Below are 16,980 nucleotides of genomic sequence, written 5' to 3' on the forward strand. Positions count from 1 at the left end.
TGCAAAGGATTCTCAACCAAAATATTTAAAATTAACATTTTATTTATGATTATATTTATTTGTCCAATTACATTAGAGCCCCTGAAAATGGGGGGACTGTGTATAAAAATGGTTGTAATTCCTAAGCATGTTGTTATATTTTAATTAAAGCTTAAAGCCTGCACTTCAATTTAATCTTGATTGTTTTATTTTTAATTTTGTTCTGGTGGTATACAGAGCCGAAATTATAAAAATTGTGTCAATGTCCAAATATATATGGCCCTAACTGTATGTATGACACTTTTTATGGCCTCATTCATTTAGAAACTGACACCAACACTAGCATAACATTTGCCTGATTTTTTATAGCAGGGCAAATGAGTGTAGCCCTGAGCCCTGCACATTCTCAGCATGCATAGCTTTTAGTAGGTTAGGGTTGTAGGAAGTGAATAAATGAGACACAAGCTAAGTTAGGCAACCAATTAAAAGGCAACCCAAATGAAACATGAAAAAAAAATATATATATTATTTCAATGAATGCCCTGAAACAATCAGCCTCTTACTTCATATAATGTGAATAAAACTGGCAGAAAAAAACTTTGGTAAAATAAAAAACAAGTGTGATCACTTTCTTATCTGATTTTTTGAACTTCTTAACATACTTAAGATGTATACTAAGTGAATACCCCCCCCCCCCCCCCCCCCCCCCCAAAAAAAAAAAAAATTAAATAAATAAAGATCACCAACCAGAAATCTTTATAATAACAGATATGTTCACACATTTATGCTGTGCATGTAACACTGAAATGTGAACATGCTGACAAACTAAACTTTTATTGTGCCATAAATCTTCAATCACTCTTCATTACACTTGTTCATACCACAGACGGTGGAGAGTGGCCACTGCAGAGCTCCCTGGCATTCTCACTATTTCAACACCATCCTTCCACCTGACTAGCTTTAGACTTGTCATGTAATTGGAGACTCCCTGGGCCATGTTTTTGGCATGTACACCATGTGTGCACTCAGTAAATTAAAATATGGTCTCAAGTGGCGGTTCTGCATGCCACTGTGTTATATGGTGTATATTTACAGGCCCAGTTCCAGCCCTTAATTTAATCTGGCATGTACTAACACCACTCATCATAACCATTTTAATAGGTTCAGCCTCTGTAAAGTAAAACCAATGATGCATTAATTAGGCTTCACTTACTCATTGAAACAGGAAGCACAGGAAATCTTACTGTCAGTTTTTTATTACCCGTTTACACTACTTGATTGCAACATATACATATATATATATATATATATATATATATATATATATATATATATATATATATATAATTAATTAGTATTTGTGTGTTATTTGCACACTTGCACACTATATCCAGGTCAGAATCTAACATAACTTAATGAACACTGCAATGTTTAGTCAAATTTTTGGATGCCTTTCAAATAATATATATATAGAAAAACATATGCTAAAGTTAAAACAAAACTTAAAACCAAATGAGCTCTTCGGGAGATTTTTTGCATGGGAGGTAAATGCTTGAATATCAGTCAGCAACACACATCTTACTTACCGAAGCATTTTGTCATATTATGGATGCTAAAAAGGCATTATTTTGGTATTTCAGTAACAGGGGATACATCCTCTGGCCAACTTATATTAAAGATATAACTAAATCATACAAAAGTAATATAAGAAAGGAAAATATTGAGCATTTGGCAAAACATGTTGTTGTTGTTTTTTCTTACAGTGCAAAGTATAGGCTACCTGAGACATGTCATTTGAAATCTGCTCCTGAGTAATGTGATGAAAGCTGTGGAACACACATATTTTAAATACATGTATTTGAAATACTGCCCATCCCTGTGTGTACATTGGGGGGTGGGGTGGGGGACCACTGCTCTAGATGGTGCTGCCTGGTATTTAAAGCTGTAGAGCTGACACCAGATTCTCTGTGCTTTTAACTTCACACTACCATCCTGCTTACGTTGCCGGTCACGACACAGTCGGTTATGAAACCCAAAGCCTGCCTTATTTGGTTTCCTTCTTGGGGGGATCAGAAGTATGAAGGCAGGTTTCTGCTTACCATTGCACCTTGACTATTTTTGTAAATTACAAAATACTATTTTCTTTGAAAAAAATCTAATGTATTTTGTATTTAAATACATTTAATCTTAGTATTTTTGTATTTTCAATATACATAAAATACTTTTTGCCAATCAACCTCTTTATTAGATTGCTGGTTTCCTGTATCAACTAGTTCAAACATGCCACATGCATGTGAGCTGCATTTTCTGGATTCCTGTAAGGAAATAAGGAATAATACTGCCTTCGTGTGCTATCAAAATTTCCTATTGCTAATTTCAGAAGTCCTGATTAAAAGCATGTCGCATTCAAGTGCTTTGCTGTTGGAAAAGGGAATCATGAAGGATGCCAGGTTTCCTGGGAAAATCTTATTAAAGCCAAAATCGTAGATATTTAAGATATTTAATTTTGAATAAAATGCAGCATCCCATTTGTTGACAACTATATCATTCACAGTGCCATCTTTACAGTTAGCTTGTTGATGATTCTGGATTTTCAGTCAAATACATGCTGTTTTGCTGTGTATAAACCACACAAAATGCTTGAAATGGTTATTGCACTACTATGTGCATGACTTAAACATTAAAACAAGGTTGATCTTGTTTTTTGGGGGGCTGGGGGGGGGGGGCATTCCTGTCCCAGCAGGTAAAAATGAGCACTAGCAAGGGGAACATAGCATTAGCACTAGTCAGTCTTGTTAGGTTTTTTTTTTTTTTTTGGTCAGATTTTTTGTTTTATCAACTAGCTAGTCAAATGTGTTCATTAAACCTTCATCATTACTGCTTGCTATGGCTATATTTCAATATACATGTTGGCGATTATATAGAAAAAGTTCAATAGATTTACAATTTATATCATTTATATATCATCGTAGTATGCAAAAATATATCTGTGGAGCTTTTAGTGGGCAGGAGCTATTGACACATCAGAGCGATAAAGAAACATGGATACATGAGTAATAAGCAGCTTTCTGTGTGTGTACCCCGAGACAATCTGTGATCGCGTGCAGTTGCTGACGCTGGCTAAAGCGTGCAATCTCTTTCTTTTGTGCGCTGTTTTATTGGTTTCACTTTCGCTTTCGAAATTGATCGCGTTCAGCAAGGAGGGGAGAGGATGGCGAGTGTGTGTGGGGGGGGGCAAAGTAACTCGTTTGGGGGGTAGTGATGGGTTGTTCTTGAACGATTCATTAATTTTGAACGAATCTTTAAAGTGACTCGGGAAGAACGAGTCGTCTCGGGGAGTGATTCGTTCAGTCACGCATGCATTGCACAACATTCTGTGGGTCCTGTACTGGAATTAGTTCACCTCCCGAGTCATCGGGTTTGAGTCTTTCGTTCATCACGTGACAGCACCATACGCTTAACCAATGCATCCTCCTGAGCCGCAAAGAGAATTGATTAGTTCACCTCCCGAGTCTCGGGTTTGAGTCGTTCGTTCTTTTGTCACGTGACGTGACAGTTTTGGACAGAGAAATTTGTTAATTTACAACCTTCCTTACAAACGGGTGCATAGTAATTATTATTATTATTTACTCTTACAGTTATGTGATGCTTTTCTAGTCTAAAATTATTGCTTTTAATTTCTGTCACATGGTTATTTTCCATAACACCATGTGGTAATAAAGATAATAAGGAGTTGGTTATGCTTTATTTTTATGGAGTCTAATCTTCATAAAATACAATACCTTGTTGTATTTATGTCTTTTGAATTAACCCTTTAGATTGGACTATAGTGTTACTATACTTTTGTAACATATGACACCTTAGACATTAACACTCTGTACACACTCCTGAATTGTTCTTTATTGTTTATTTTTGTGCAAGAAAAATCTATAGCAAAGAGGATAACTATTCCAAAATTAATTTAAACTCTTTAAATAAAAAAAAATACAAGAAAATTAAAATATACTAAAGCCACAGAGCCTTAAAAAACTAAAACAAAATACTGCACAACAAGCTAGGCTTTTTTATAATAAATCAAATAAATAAGCATTAAAATAAATAACACTTTTGTGCCAAAAAAAGCTTTCTAGCTAAGAGAATAACTAATCCCGAATGAATTTAATTAAAAAAAATAAAAAATAAATATATATATATATATATATATATATATATATATATATGCTGGTGTACTGGATGTGGTCAGCGTGCCAGCCAAAGCCGTCGAAGGTCTAGCTGAAGAAGTGCTGGTGGTAGAAACAGCTCCAGCTGCTGCAGGGTTATCATCTGCAGTCTCTGTTCTAACAGCACAGTAGGATGTGAGGATTTAAGGTGCTTCCTCCTTTAGTTGAAAAACTTTTTTGCATGTGTTGCATTTTGCTTCAGTGGCTGAAGTTGCCACAAAATGAGTCCAAACATCACTAATTTTTCTAGTTCTCATTCTCCTGAGATGTTAACATCTGTCTGAGGCTCTTCTCTGCCCCTCACCTAGTGCAAAACAAAGGGGGATTGGTGTGGAATGGTCACTGTTCCCTTGGTGACAGTCTTGAGTGACAGTTGTCCTTCAGCTGAACTTTGTGTGACCCAAGCAGACTATATTTGTAAGTAAATCACTTTAACTCTCTAGTTTTATGTCAGTTTGGGTTACAACCATTGAAGCTGACGTTACCATAACCTTAATATTTTTAACTAACATTAATCATTCAAATTCAAAATTTTATTTGCTTTCACTTTATGTCATTGTGTCCTTTTTGACCAATCTTCTTATACAAATATTAGCCCAATATGTCAAGTGTCCCTAGGAAAAACAATTATAGCAGCTAAAGTCAAAATTGGAGCAAAAATGAACTATAAGTGCCTTGTAATTTTAGGCTTGGATATTTTTATTATATATTATTATTTATTATATAGCCTGATCAGTGTTTGACAGTCAAAGGACAAGTCAATCAATATTTTATTTATAACAGGCTTTTATTTATTTATAAAATAACCCAGATACTCAAGAAACAGTAACAAAAACATAGACAGAAATTAACAGACCATTTTTATTTCTAGGAAAATGCTTATTACACATATTTTGATAATTTTATGATAATTCTTAAATATGATCCAACATACAAAAAATACAGTTTTACTTTATAGTAGCCTATACTAATCCGGCAAGTGGTCACTTGGCAAAAGAACGAACGACTCAAACCCGAGACATGAACTAATCAATTCTCTTTCTGGCTCAGGCTGCATTGATTCAGCGTATGGGGCTGTCACGTGATGAACGAAAGACTCAAACCCGAAGACTTGTCAGATAAGAGGTGGTGCGCAAATCAGACTAAAGACCCAGGTAAACAATTAATTAATATTATTGTTATCATTTTTATGTTGATGGTTGTATATTCGTGATTTTTGAGCTTTAATAAAAATTAAAAATAAAAGTGAATTAATATTTTCTGTTACTTATAGCATTATAGTTTTGTATTGTTTGTAGTGTGATAAACATTTGCATAAGTAGTAGATGTGTTTGGAAAGTAACATGAAACATTTGAATTATATTTTGCTAAAATGAACGAAATGACTCGAAAAAAGATTCGTTCATTTTGCTGAACGAGACTCAAAGGTCCGAGTCGGTAAAATGATCTGAACTTCCCATCACTATTGGGGGGGCACGGACCGTGAATACAACCCCCAGCCACCCTCCCCCCCTGGCGACAGTGTCCTGACATTGGGGGTTACTGCGCATGTGTGTAACCCAGTCTATAGAAAAAAACAGTTTTTGGCGTGTTCACCCTTCCAGTAAATCGGTTTATGTGGAAAAAAAAAATGACGGTGATAAAAGAGAACTGAGATAAATAAAATGCTTTGTTATATTAGTAATATGCAAATTACTGCAGTAAAATTTATCAAATTAGAGTTGCACTGCAGATGTAGATTTTCCAATAGAGTGGTGGAACTATGATGTCACTTTGTAGGCGAAAACCCGGAATCGAGTTAGTTTTTAGCACTTCCATCATCCCAGAGTCAATGGGTTTTTTGAATGGGATTTTGGTTAAATCCCTTAAATAAGGTCCGTGGTTTACACAGGCTCAAGATACTTTCACGTTTTATTCTACGACATAAAACACACCAGTTACACCCCACTCGTGATTTTTTAAAGCTGTTACGTTTCTTTAAAAAGACGGTTGCTAACAAGTTGCTAAATGTGACTACAGGCGCTGTCGGAGACATTCAACATCATCACGCCGAACAGGAACTCATTCTAACCTGCTTTTACGGTCTCGTGCTCTTTTGGATTAATATTCATTCAGAGTAAATAATTATCATGGAAAATGTCTCTAAAAATAAGTTTAAAAGTGGTCGGAAACATGGTGGTGGTGACGTTGAAGGAGAGCGACCGTGGTGCTGTAGTTCGTTTATAGCCTAATGTTAGCATTTTAGTTCTGGCGCTTGTATTTAGGCTTCAAAATTCATAAAATTTGTATTACTTTGTAAAAATTATCTCGATGGTCAAAGGTGTTTCATGAACTATGATTGAACACAGAGCTTATTTTTTGCGATTATCCAAAAGCCTATGGGAAAATCCTATTGGGTTTGTCGAGGGAACCGATTTCATGCTAACAGCCGATCCGCCTACAGAGTGACGTCATAGTTCCCCCACTCTATTGAGTGTGATCCGCAGCAATGCTGACTCCGCCCACTGTGAGACGCGGACGAGACTGATAGAGGGAGATGAAACGGAGAAACGCATGTGAACAAAGCTTAAGAAATTTGAGATAATCTAATTTTGAGAAATTAGTAAACGACTACTAAACAAAGCAGATAAGTTATTTAAAGTTAAATTAAGTGTCAATTTGAAAAGTCTTGTGAAAGCGCTTACCTGTTATGGCCTTGTTGATCCGCAATGTCGAGCCAGAGTCATCGCTATAGTTTGTGGTGTAATCTGGAGAAAATATTAACAGAACACTGTTAATTCAGAGGAATCGGTGAGTTGTGGATTTATTTCCATATATGTGATGAATTCCAACGGTGTGTTGTATTTTTATGCGTGTTAAAATTAAGTGATATGTTCATTGTAAATGAAGTATGGCCCATGTTGTAAATGAACGTTAAATGTTGTGAATGTGTGAAGAGTAAATACTGTTGAAACGGAGTTAAAAAAAATTAGTTTCTACAAAATGTTATCCTGTGTGTACAGGCCAGTTTTTATTGTTTGTGTTGAAGCTTGGATTTTACGCTGTGATTTACGTGCATGGTGAGGATTCATCAAGCCACGCTGAGAGAAAAGAAAGATGGCGAGCCTCCCCAAAAAAAAAAAAAAAAAAAAAAAAGAAAAAAAAAAAACGATTAGGGTTGATCATATTGTATTTTTCCCCCTTTTTGTTAAAAGTTTGACATTTCATTTGGTTTATCTTTGTCATTGATTATTTACTGTTCATTTCATTCATTACATCAACGCAAAGGAAAAAAAATCATAACAGCCAATAGAACAAAAATTTAAAACCTCAAACTTGTGTGTTGTGTGTGCTTTGCCTCCTCCGAGCTTTGGATCTTCTGATTGGCCCATTGATTTGGCTCAGTGTATTGAACCAAATTGTAGTTGCTGCCTGTTGGCATTGAGTCAAGCATTCAGTCAATATTGTTGTGTATACTTCTGACGAGTGGGTGTTACATGTGCACATCAATATTTCGTCCTTTTTCTCACGCTGAACAACAATATTTAATGCATCTGCATTACTGAAAGGGGTAGGTTTAGGCTTGGAGTAGGTAGACGTTAATTCACAGTACTAATACAAATTTTTTTTGTTTTTATTGTTGGTTTCTGGTAGCTGTATCCCACAAATATAACACATAATTACTGTTTATACACTACTGTAAGGGTAGGTTTAGGGTGTGATAGGTGTAGACATTAATGAATCATAATTTAACAGTTAGCATTTTTCGTTGTCGAATTGTACTACCTACTGTTTTAATGGGAGGTAGGAAAATCTGACAGGGTAGCACAAATCGTCAGAACACCGGCCCCTGCACAAACGCTAGCCTATAGCTTAATCATAAATATACTGTAATAAGTTAATCCTTTAATATATTTAATAAACGTCTACATTAATATACGATGACCAAGATGGCAGCGCGTACACATCGCGAGGCTCAGCGTCTCTCCAGTTTTTGTAATTTTGTAGTATTTTTCCTGTTCATCTCGGGCCTGTTCGCACTGAACAGCTTTGCCTTGACATCATACACCCGACAGGAGCTTTTGGATATCGGTCTGCACTTTTCCAACAGTTTTATAACCAATCATCGACTCATACCTGAGATCTCCAGAACACCTGAGGCTATGCACTCTGCTCGGCGGGGCGGAAGTGCTCACAGGCGGCGCCGAGATCGTAAACAAAGGCGGGGAAAGCCGGAGGGCTAAGAGCTGAGCTAAAGCTAACACCGCACCGGCTCTCTACCCAGCATTTTCCTCGCTAATGTGCGGTCATTGGTGAACAAAATGGATGAGATACGACTTCGCATCACCCATAGTAAGAAACTTTTGGACTGCAATGTCATGGTTTTCACTGCAACATGGCTACATACCCAATAATGTTATTGATCTAACCGGACGCTACATGCTCCGAGCAGATAAAACGGCAGATGATTCCAGCAAGACCAGAGGCGGAGGATTGTGCATTTATGTAAACAAAGCTTGGTGTACGAACTCTGACATTGTTGGAAGACACTGCTCACCTAACCTAGAGTTCCTCATGGTTAAGTGTAGACCTTTCTATCTGCCGCAGGAGTTCACTTCCACCATTATAACTGCAGCCTATATTCCCCCGGATGCTAATGCCAAGCTTGCTATGAACAAACTGCATGCGGCCATTAGCAAACAACAGACTGTACACCCGGAGGCTGCATTTATTGTTGTAGGTGATTTTAATCACTCCAACTTAAAGACAATGCTCCCCAAATTCCATCAGCATGTCTCCTGCCACACTAGAGGAGACAAAACTTTGGATCAAGTTTACACAAACATCACTGGAGCTTACATCGCGACTCCCCTCCCCCACCTGGGACAGTCTGATCACCTTTCTTTGTTTCTCACCCCCAAGTATTCACCCCTCATCAACAGTGGGAAGCCATCAGTGAAGACCATCAAAGTGTGGCCAATGGGAGCAGAGTCTGTACTTCAGGACAAGTTTCAACACACGGACTGGAGTATGTTTGCTTCTCAGGCTGCCAGTGGCTCTCACACGGAGATTGATATCTATACCACCTCTGTATTGGATTACATCAATACCTCCAGTGACAGTGTTACCACAGAGAAACAGATCACAACGTACCCTAATCAGAAGCCATGGATGAACAAGGAGGTGCGGCTCCTGCTGAAAGCCCGCAACACAGCTTTCAGATTAGATGACGCTCTGGGCCTACAGCATATCCAGGGCTAAGAGGGGCATCAAGAAGGCCAAGCACTGCTACAAGCTAAAGGTAGAGGAACATTTTTCCAACTCTGACCCCCGACGCATGTGGCAGGGCATCCAGGTCATCAGTGACTACAAGCCATGCAATTCCACTCCGACGGTCATAGACGTCTCCTTCCTTAATGAGCTAAATGACTTGTATGCCCGCTTTGACAATAACAAGGAGACAGCCACCAAGATCACACTCTCAGGAGACCATCAGACTCTCAAACTCACCTCCACAGATGTCTGCACAGCATTGAGCCGGATCAATGCACGCAAGGCTGCTGGCCCCGACGGCATTCCTGGACGTGTGCTCAGGACATGTGCAGAGCAGCTCGCAGGGGTCTTCACAGACATTTTCAACCTGTCCCTCACCCAAGCAACTGTGCCAACATGCTTTAAGTTCACATCCATTGTGCTAGTGCCGAAACACTCCTCCCCGACGTGCCTGAATGACTACCGCCCCGAAGCACTCACACCCATTGTTATGAAGTGCTTTGAGCGACTGGTCCTGGCACACCTCAAGAACTGCCTCCCACCTACACTGGACCCACACCAATTTGCCTATCGAAGCAATAGGAGCACTGAGGATGCAGTATGCACAGTACTGCACTCGGTACTCACACACTTGGATAACAACAACACATATGTACGGATGTTGTTTGTTGATTTCAGCTCAGCATTCAACACTGTCATTCCCTCCAAGCTGACCACTAAACTTGGAGACTTGGGTGTTAACACCTCCCTCTGCAGCTGGATTATGGACTTTCTGACCAACAGACCTCAGCATGTTAGGTCAGGCCACACCTGCTCCACCACCATCACACTCAACACCGGCGTACCACAGGGCTGTGTGCTGAGCCCATTTCTCTACTCCCTCTACACCCATGACTGCAGGCCTGTGCATGAATCCAACTCCAAGTTTGCTGATGACACCACAGTGATTGGCCTCAGAGACAATGATGAGACTGCCTACAGGGAGGAGGTACAGCACCTGGCTGCATGGTGCGCTGGCAATATCCTGCTCCTCAACACCAGCAAGACAAAATAACTTGTGGACTTCAGGAAGAAGAAAAGTGGCATGCATGACCCCATCCACATTAACGGGATGGTTGTTGAACGTGTCGCCAGCTTCAAGTTCCTGGGAACCCACATCTCGGAGGACCTGACCTGGACCACCAACACATCCAGCCTAGTCAAGAAGGCTCACCAACGCCTCTTCTTCCTTAGGACACTGAAGAACCACTTGTCTCCAGAGAAAACGCTGTTTACGTCGAGCTCGCAGCATTCTTAAGGACTCCTCTCACCCTGACCTTAGAGCAAAAAAAAAAAAAAATTCCATCTACACATTGAATGTGACCTGAAGCTCTACTCAGCTGCATAATCAGCTTTAGGTAGGCCTATTTGCTTACCTCAATATCGATCAATTTCAGTGTGTAGCCTCTTTCTAAATGTATCTGCATGATTGTATTGTTATAGATTTGTTTTAACAAATTTTAGACTGTTTATATTCAGTAACGCAAGGCACCATTCTCAAAACAGATTTATTAAAATAGCCTTTCAAAATCAAAAAGGATTGTCCTGGAATTATACAATACAAGCCCCAGTATGAAGCCCCACCCATTTTTCTTTTTCTTAATTGTAGCCTGAAAAAGTGAGAAAGAGTGAGCTGGAATATCTAATCTCTCCTTAGTCAAACAGTACTTACATAGGATTGATCATGTTAGAAGTACAGCACGAATTATGTATTGCATACATTTTTTTAAACCAAAGTAACAGCAGAGCTGATCTATTAAAGGTGCCATAGAATGAAAAACTGTCTTTACCCTGGCATATTTAAATAACAGTTCTGTACATGGAAAGACATACAGTGAGCCTCAAACACCATAGTTTCCTCCTTCATATGTAAATCTCGTGATTAAAAAAGACCACTGAAAAACAGGCGAATCAGAACATAACACCGACTGTGACTCAACGGTCGGGATCACTACGCCCCCAACATTTGCATAAACCCACCCTTGTTCTAAGCCGGCCGAACCATCAGAAGCTCTGCAGGTATTGTAAATAAACAAGCGCGGACAACAGCGAAAATAACAAAATAAATGTTATGTTCCAGGCCGTGCAGGGGGTGTGAAGTGCAGGGATGGGTTGGTGTCTGTATTCAGAAAGGCACAGAAAGCAAATAACGCGAGCCACTAAAGGGACATGGTTAGCTCCTTGCTAGCGGTAGCCTGTTACAGTACATACGATTTCACTCTCAGTATGGAGAGATGAGGATGATGGCGAATGACTTACAGATCCTGAGCACCACTGACAAGCATCTGATCTTGTGAAACGTGTGGTAAGTACTGTTGCTCCATAATGTAAACATAGTTTGTGTGATCGCGTCTCTTTAAAGTGAAACTATAACGCGGTCGATGGATTGTTCAAAAGCAGTTTCAATGCCTCGCATATTAATAACGGCTCCCTGATGCCCGCGTTTTATAATACAGTATAATTACCCGACGATATAACTGCGAGAGAAAGTATTTAAATATATATTTTCCTCCCTGTGCTTCCTTCTTGCTGATGAGCCATACTGTGAAACAGCCAATCAGAGCAGAGCTCAACATTGAGCAGCACTGTGAAACAGCCAATCAGAGCAGAGCTCATTATTATTCATGACCCTGCCAAATAAGCCAATAACAGACCGTTTCATTCTAGGGAGAAATCCTAGGGTTGTAAATGGACATGTAAAATCGTTTCTGGACATTTTTTGCCCTTACCTAAGCCACATACCTTCTGTGTAGATATCAGAGAACAATTTAAAATACTGTATCAATGCATTCTATGGCACCTTTAAGCATATTACTGTCACTGTAGTCTTTTGGTAAGGGTTCACAATATGACAAATATTCCCTTGTAAAGCCAATATTTACAAATGCTTCTAATGGTAGCCATCAAAAACAAAAGGTTAGGAAAGAACATTCATTAGTTTTAACACAGATATATTCACATAAACATTAAATAAGACAGGCTCTGCTTAACCAGTAACTAGGTCTATAAGTTACTGGTTAGGCATCGCCCAGCTGATTTTGCAGGTAACTGTTTGTTCCTAGTGTGAATAGGGATGACAATCTCTTCAGGAAAACTAATATTAGAGCCAGATAATGGGGCCTCAACTGAGAGAATACCATCTGGAGACAGCATGGAGCTGATCTGTCTTAGGTCTATGTCAGCCGGAAGCCTAATGAATGATAAGAAAAATGAAAACAGCCGTGAGTAATTAACACTGTATATTATGTACAGCTATAATAATGTTTATAAATAAATTAAATAAAACTGCATACGGTGTGTAAAAAAAAAAAATCAATACTATAAAAACTGCATAATTTTTTAAGTTCAGTTTTTGAGAAATAACTTATTCGTGTTATTTTTTAAATACAACAGAAATTACTATGAAAACTCGAATGGAAAAAGGCTCTTACTTGTCACACTTCACCTGGAAGCAAGGAACAAAGGCGCGAGGAGTAGTTCAAAACACGATTTTTAATAGTCCACACACAGGGAATGACGTTTAAGACCCAACAAACACTAACGGAAAGGACTGGGGCTTATAAACACAGGGTAATTGGGGAAGACGACGAGACACACCTGGAGCAAATTAACACAATCAGACTGGGGGGAAACTGGGTCACAGTGAACACATGAGGAGCAAAAACACAACAAAACAGTCCAGGATCCTGACATTACTTGTATTTCCTTGTTAAGCTTTTTGAGATCCATCTGTGATTCTCCTCCCTTTCCTCGTGATTACCTATGAAAGAAAACAGATAGAAGAACATGTCATTGACGTATTATTTAGGAAATGTGATCTGCATCATGTAATGTCATTGCATAGGCCGGTTATTTTTACATATATACATGGTGCTTTATTAATTTTTCAGGTGGAATAAAACCAGACATATAAAGGCCATCATACCGGTTATCTCCAAATATCCCTCCTTGGTTTTGATGCTTATCTCCTCTGGAGAAAATGGACTGATTCCAGTTTTGCTGTCCTTTCATTTGTTCACACACAGATTCAGAAACACAACTTTCTAATCCAGTTCATGATTTAGGTGGAATCTTCTTGCACAAAGAGCTGAAGAGAGGTAAACGTATAGATCCTGGCCAGGTCGATGTCCCCAAACTTTGCCTTGCTGAATCTATCCAGCTAACCTCATCTGGTTCAAGGAAACAGAGGAGGTTGGTATTTTGGTTGAAAAGGTTTTGTGTCTTCTCCTGAAGAGGGTCGCAGCAACCATTTCGGTGGAACAAAGGACGAGGCATCTTTAAACACAATTTCAAAACTAAAAACACTTAATTTTAGAGCTTTGAATACCTGATGGTGATGCAGTAACAGTAAATCTGATTTGCCAACTTGCAAAATGCTACAGAATGTTGCCACTCAGTTCTTTTATACTGTTCTTGTCTATTAAACCTTTATCCCAAATGTCAACAAAAGAGGCTTGGCAAATATTTCACCCTGTGTTACAATCTGACGTACACAGAATGATGCCATCCTGTTTGTATTAATAGAACCGAAGTGGTAATGGCAAATTCTTGGCGCATGACAACGGGCACACTGGCAATAGTGTCATTGCTTTAATGGCCTCTGTAGTCTGGTCACATCCTGGTGCCCTTTCTTTCACCATAGTTACCAACTGTTGTACAACAAAATCTACTTTCAGCCTTTTTCTTAGCTCTAGATAAATCCTCAGTCTTGTAAACAACATTCAGAGCCAGATGTGTGAACCTGGACCACAAAACGAGTCTTAAGTCGCTGGAGTATATTTGTAGCAATAGCCAAAAATACATTGCATGGGTCAAAATTATTGATTTTTCTTTTATGCCAAAAATCATTAGGGTATAAAGATCATGTTCCATGAAGATATTTAGTAAGATATTTTTCTTACCGTAAATATATCAAAACTTAATTTTTGATTAGTAATATGCATTGCTAAGAGCTTAATTTGAAAAACTTTAAAGACGATTTTCTCAATGTTTCGATTTTTTTTGCACCCTCAGATTCCAGATTTTCAAATAGTTGTATCTCGGCCAAATATTGTCCAATCCTAACAAACCATACATCAGTGGAAAGCTTTTTTAAATTATATTATTTATAATTTTGAACAATTGACACTTAAGACTGGTTTTGCATAACACTAATAATTGCTCTGATTTTACTGATGTAAAATTGAGAACAAGTGACCCCCCCCCCCACACACACACACACACACACAATGCCATTCATTTACTTTCTTTAATGACAAATCATTACGATTAAGCATTTTCATGTCATCATAAATGCTTGGGATACATACAGAAAAATCATGTACACAAACATGATTATCATCTTTTATTTCCTCTCCCTCTCTATTACACTCTCTAGAAGAACCCTATTTCAACTGTGCATCTTATTTCATGAGTGACTTGGGATTGAAATGGGTTCATTTGAATGGGCTGGAGAAGAAGGGCTGATCTGTGATCAGTTAGAAAGGCACAGAAAAAGAGGCTACAGCAGATATATAGTGGGAATGAGAACAGTGAAGCACAGAATACAAAAGGGGTTTTATGAGCACATTTCTTTCCCATGTAGCAGAACGCTGATCGCAACTCTACAGTGCTTGTGTGGTCCTCTGGCTCAGCAGCACTGGATCATTGGGAGTGAACATATCTTTTCCGCTCTTCTTCTCCTTCTCCCCTAGGGGGGTCCAAAGCTGTAAAGGCACTTTTGACCACTGGGGGATCTTCTTTCACTGGAGGACAGGGTGGAGGTCGAGGAGGAACCACTGCACTCTGCTGCATACCCATCATTGCATTAGGAGGCATCATGGGAGTAAATTGGTTTGGCTGGAAAGGGCCTGCCACAGGACCGGAGGTGGGCCAGGCTCCAACAGGTGCAGCAGTTCCTGGTTGACCGCAGGCTTGAGTGACAGTTGGTGGACCAAAAGGGGAAACTCCTTGTTGCCCCCATGCAGGTGCAGGCAGGCCTCCAAAGGCAGATGGTTGAGGAAAAGGGTTTGGTTGTCCTGGAACCATTACTTGAGGAACAGCACCCTGAGGTGGAAACATTGTGGGAGTCTGACTCCATAGAGATGGAGCTGTCCCAGGAATTTGAGTGACAGAAGTAGGGTTCAGAGACAATGAACCTACAGAACACAATAATTACATTAATTACAAACAACATCAAAAAATTAAAGCATGTTCACCCCATTCGAAGTGACATGCAAAAGTTGAACAACCAAGAGGGAGCTAGGAGAGGAAATTCAGGGGAAAAAAGTGATCTTCATTTGACATGTGCTCTGTTTTATTTAAATTCATTTTTAACATTTACTCAACTTGACATTGTTTTCATTCTGCTTTTAGAAATCGTGAAATTTACTTACAATATAAAAGCAGATTATTTCGTTTTAAAAACATTGTCTTTGTAATAACACATGCTAGGTTTTTCAAAAAGTAGAAATGGGTCTTTATATAGGAAAAAAATACATTTAGTTAAAGGTTTTAGATAGATAGACAGACAGATTGCGTTATACCAAGGGCATTGAGTGTAGAGGAAGGCGTGGCGTTGAATAGATCTGCTGGAATGGATGAGGTCTGATTTGAGGGCCGAGACTCGTTCTGGGCTGGTGGAGCAAAACGTTCAGCACCAAACAGGTCATTTCCAGGTAACTGTGGGAGCACATTTCATTTAAAATTATTTTAGTACTCTGCTCAGCAGAATTACAATGCCAAACGAGATACAGCATACATTTCAAAAAGAAAGATATACAGAGTATAAAATGTAATAATGGCATCATTGAGAAATAGACCAAAGTTTTTTATCACCAAAGTTTTGCCATGGGAAAACAAAAATGTATGTTAAGTTTGACATATGTAGATACTTGGTTGAACCTATACTTACACTGCACATTTAAACTGAGGCGCAACGAAACAAACTAAATATACTGGCAATCTGATGATTTTCAGTTAACTGTTTTTCTGAGTAGAGCTCATGAAATGTCAATTGCCATACAGTTAAGCAAGTATGCAGTTACTTGCAGTATTGCTTTCAGTGATTGCATCCATAATTTAATTATGTTAAAATAAGTTGGAAAGGAACCTATGGATGCATGAAGCTTAAGTAGTGAATAAGGACCTCAGTCTATTATCATAACACTTAGTAGATTTCTTAAAGAGCAGAAAGTATATTATCAATTTTTAAGACACTGAGAGTACAAGGACAACAATGCCATATCCCACAACACAAGATAATGTGGTAGTTTCCATCCAATTTTTCCAATGTGCAAAAAAATACCTTTAAACACCCAAACACCTTCCATAAATCATAAACCCAACTGCCACCGGGCAGGGACACCGGCAAAGAATATAAGTATCACTTTTTATTTCTCCTCTTTTCTACTACTTGTTTCACTTCTGTTTCAGTTTTTATACAAATTTCTTACTATGTGTAATTAAGTTGTTGTTTTTAGCATGTGTGTTTGGCAATGTTATTTCTTAG

At 38.7% G+C, this 16,980-nt stretch overlaps 1 protein-coding gene and 1 pseudogene across 2 annotated transcripts in view; one reads left to right on the top strand and one right to left on the bottom strand.

The window, feature by feature from the left end:
- LOC306869969 (CCN family member 1-like) overlaps window positions 1–16,980 on the top strand; it is a 1,026,947-nt gene that overhangs the window by 675,925 nt on the left and 334,042 nt on the right. The gene's annotated exons all lie outside the window — the stretch shown is intronic.
- Window positions 4,219–13,766, bottom strand: LOC306869519 (alpha-crystallin A chain-like; annotated as a pseudogene). Its single transcript has 5 exons — window positions 13,417–13,766; window positions 13,188–13,251; window positions 12,506–12,681; window positions 6,884–6,946; window positions 4,219–4,316 (listed from the first exon to the last, which is right to left on the bottom strand). The product of its transcript is annotated as an alpha-crystallin A chain-like (transcript).

This window comes from Barbus barbus (genome assembly GCF_936440315.1).
Source record: "Barbus barbus genome assembly, chromosome: 5".
In the NCBI taxonomy this organism is placed as follows: domain Eukaryota; kingdom Metazoa; phylum Chordata; class Actinopteri; order Cypriniformes; family Cyprinidae; genus Barbus; species Barbus barbus.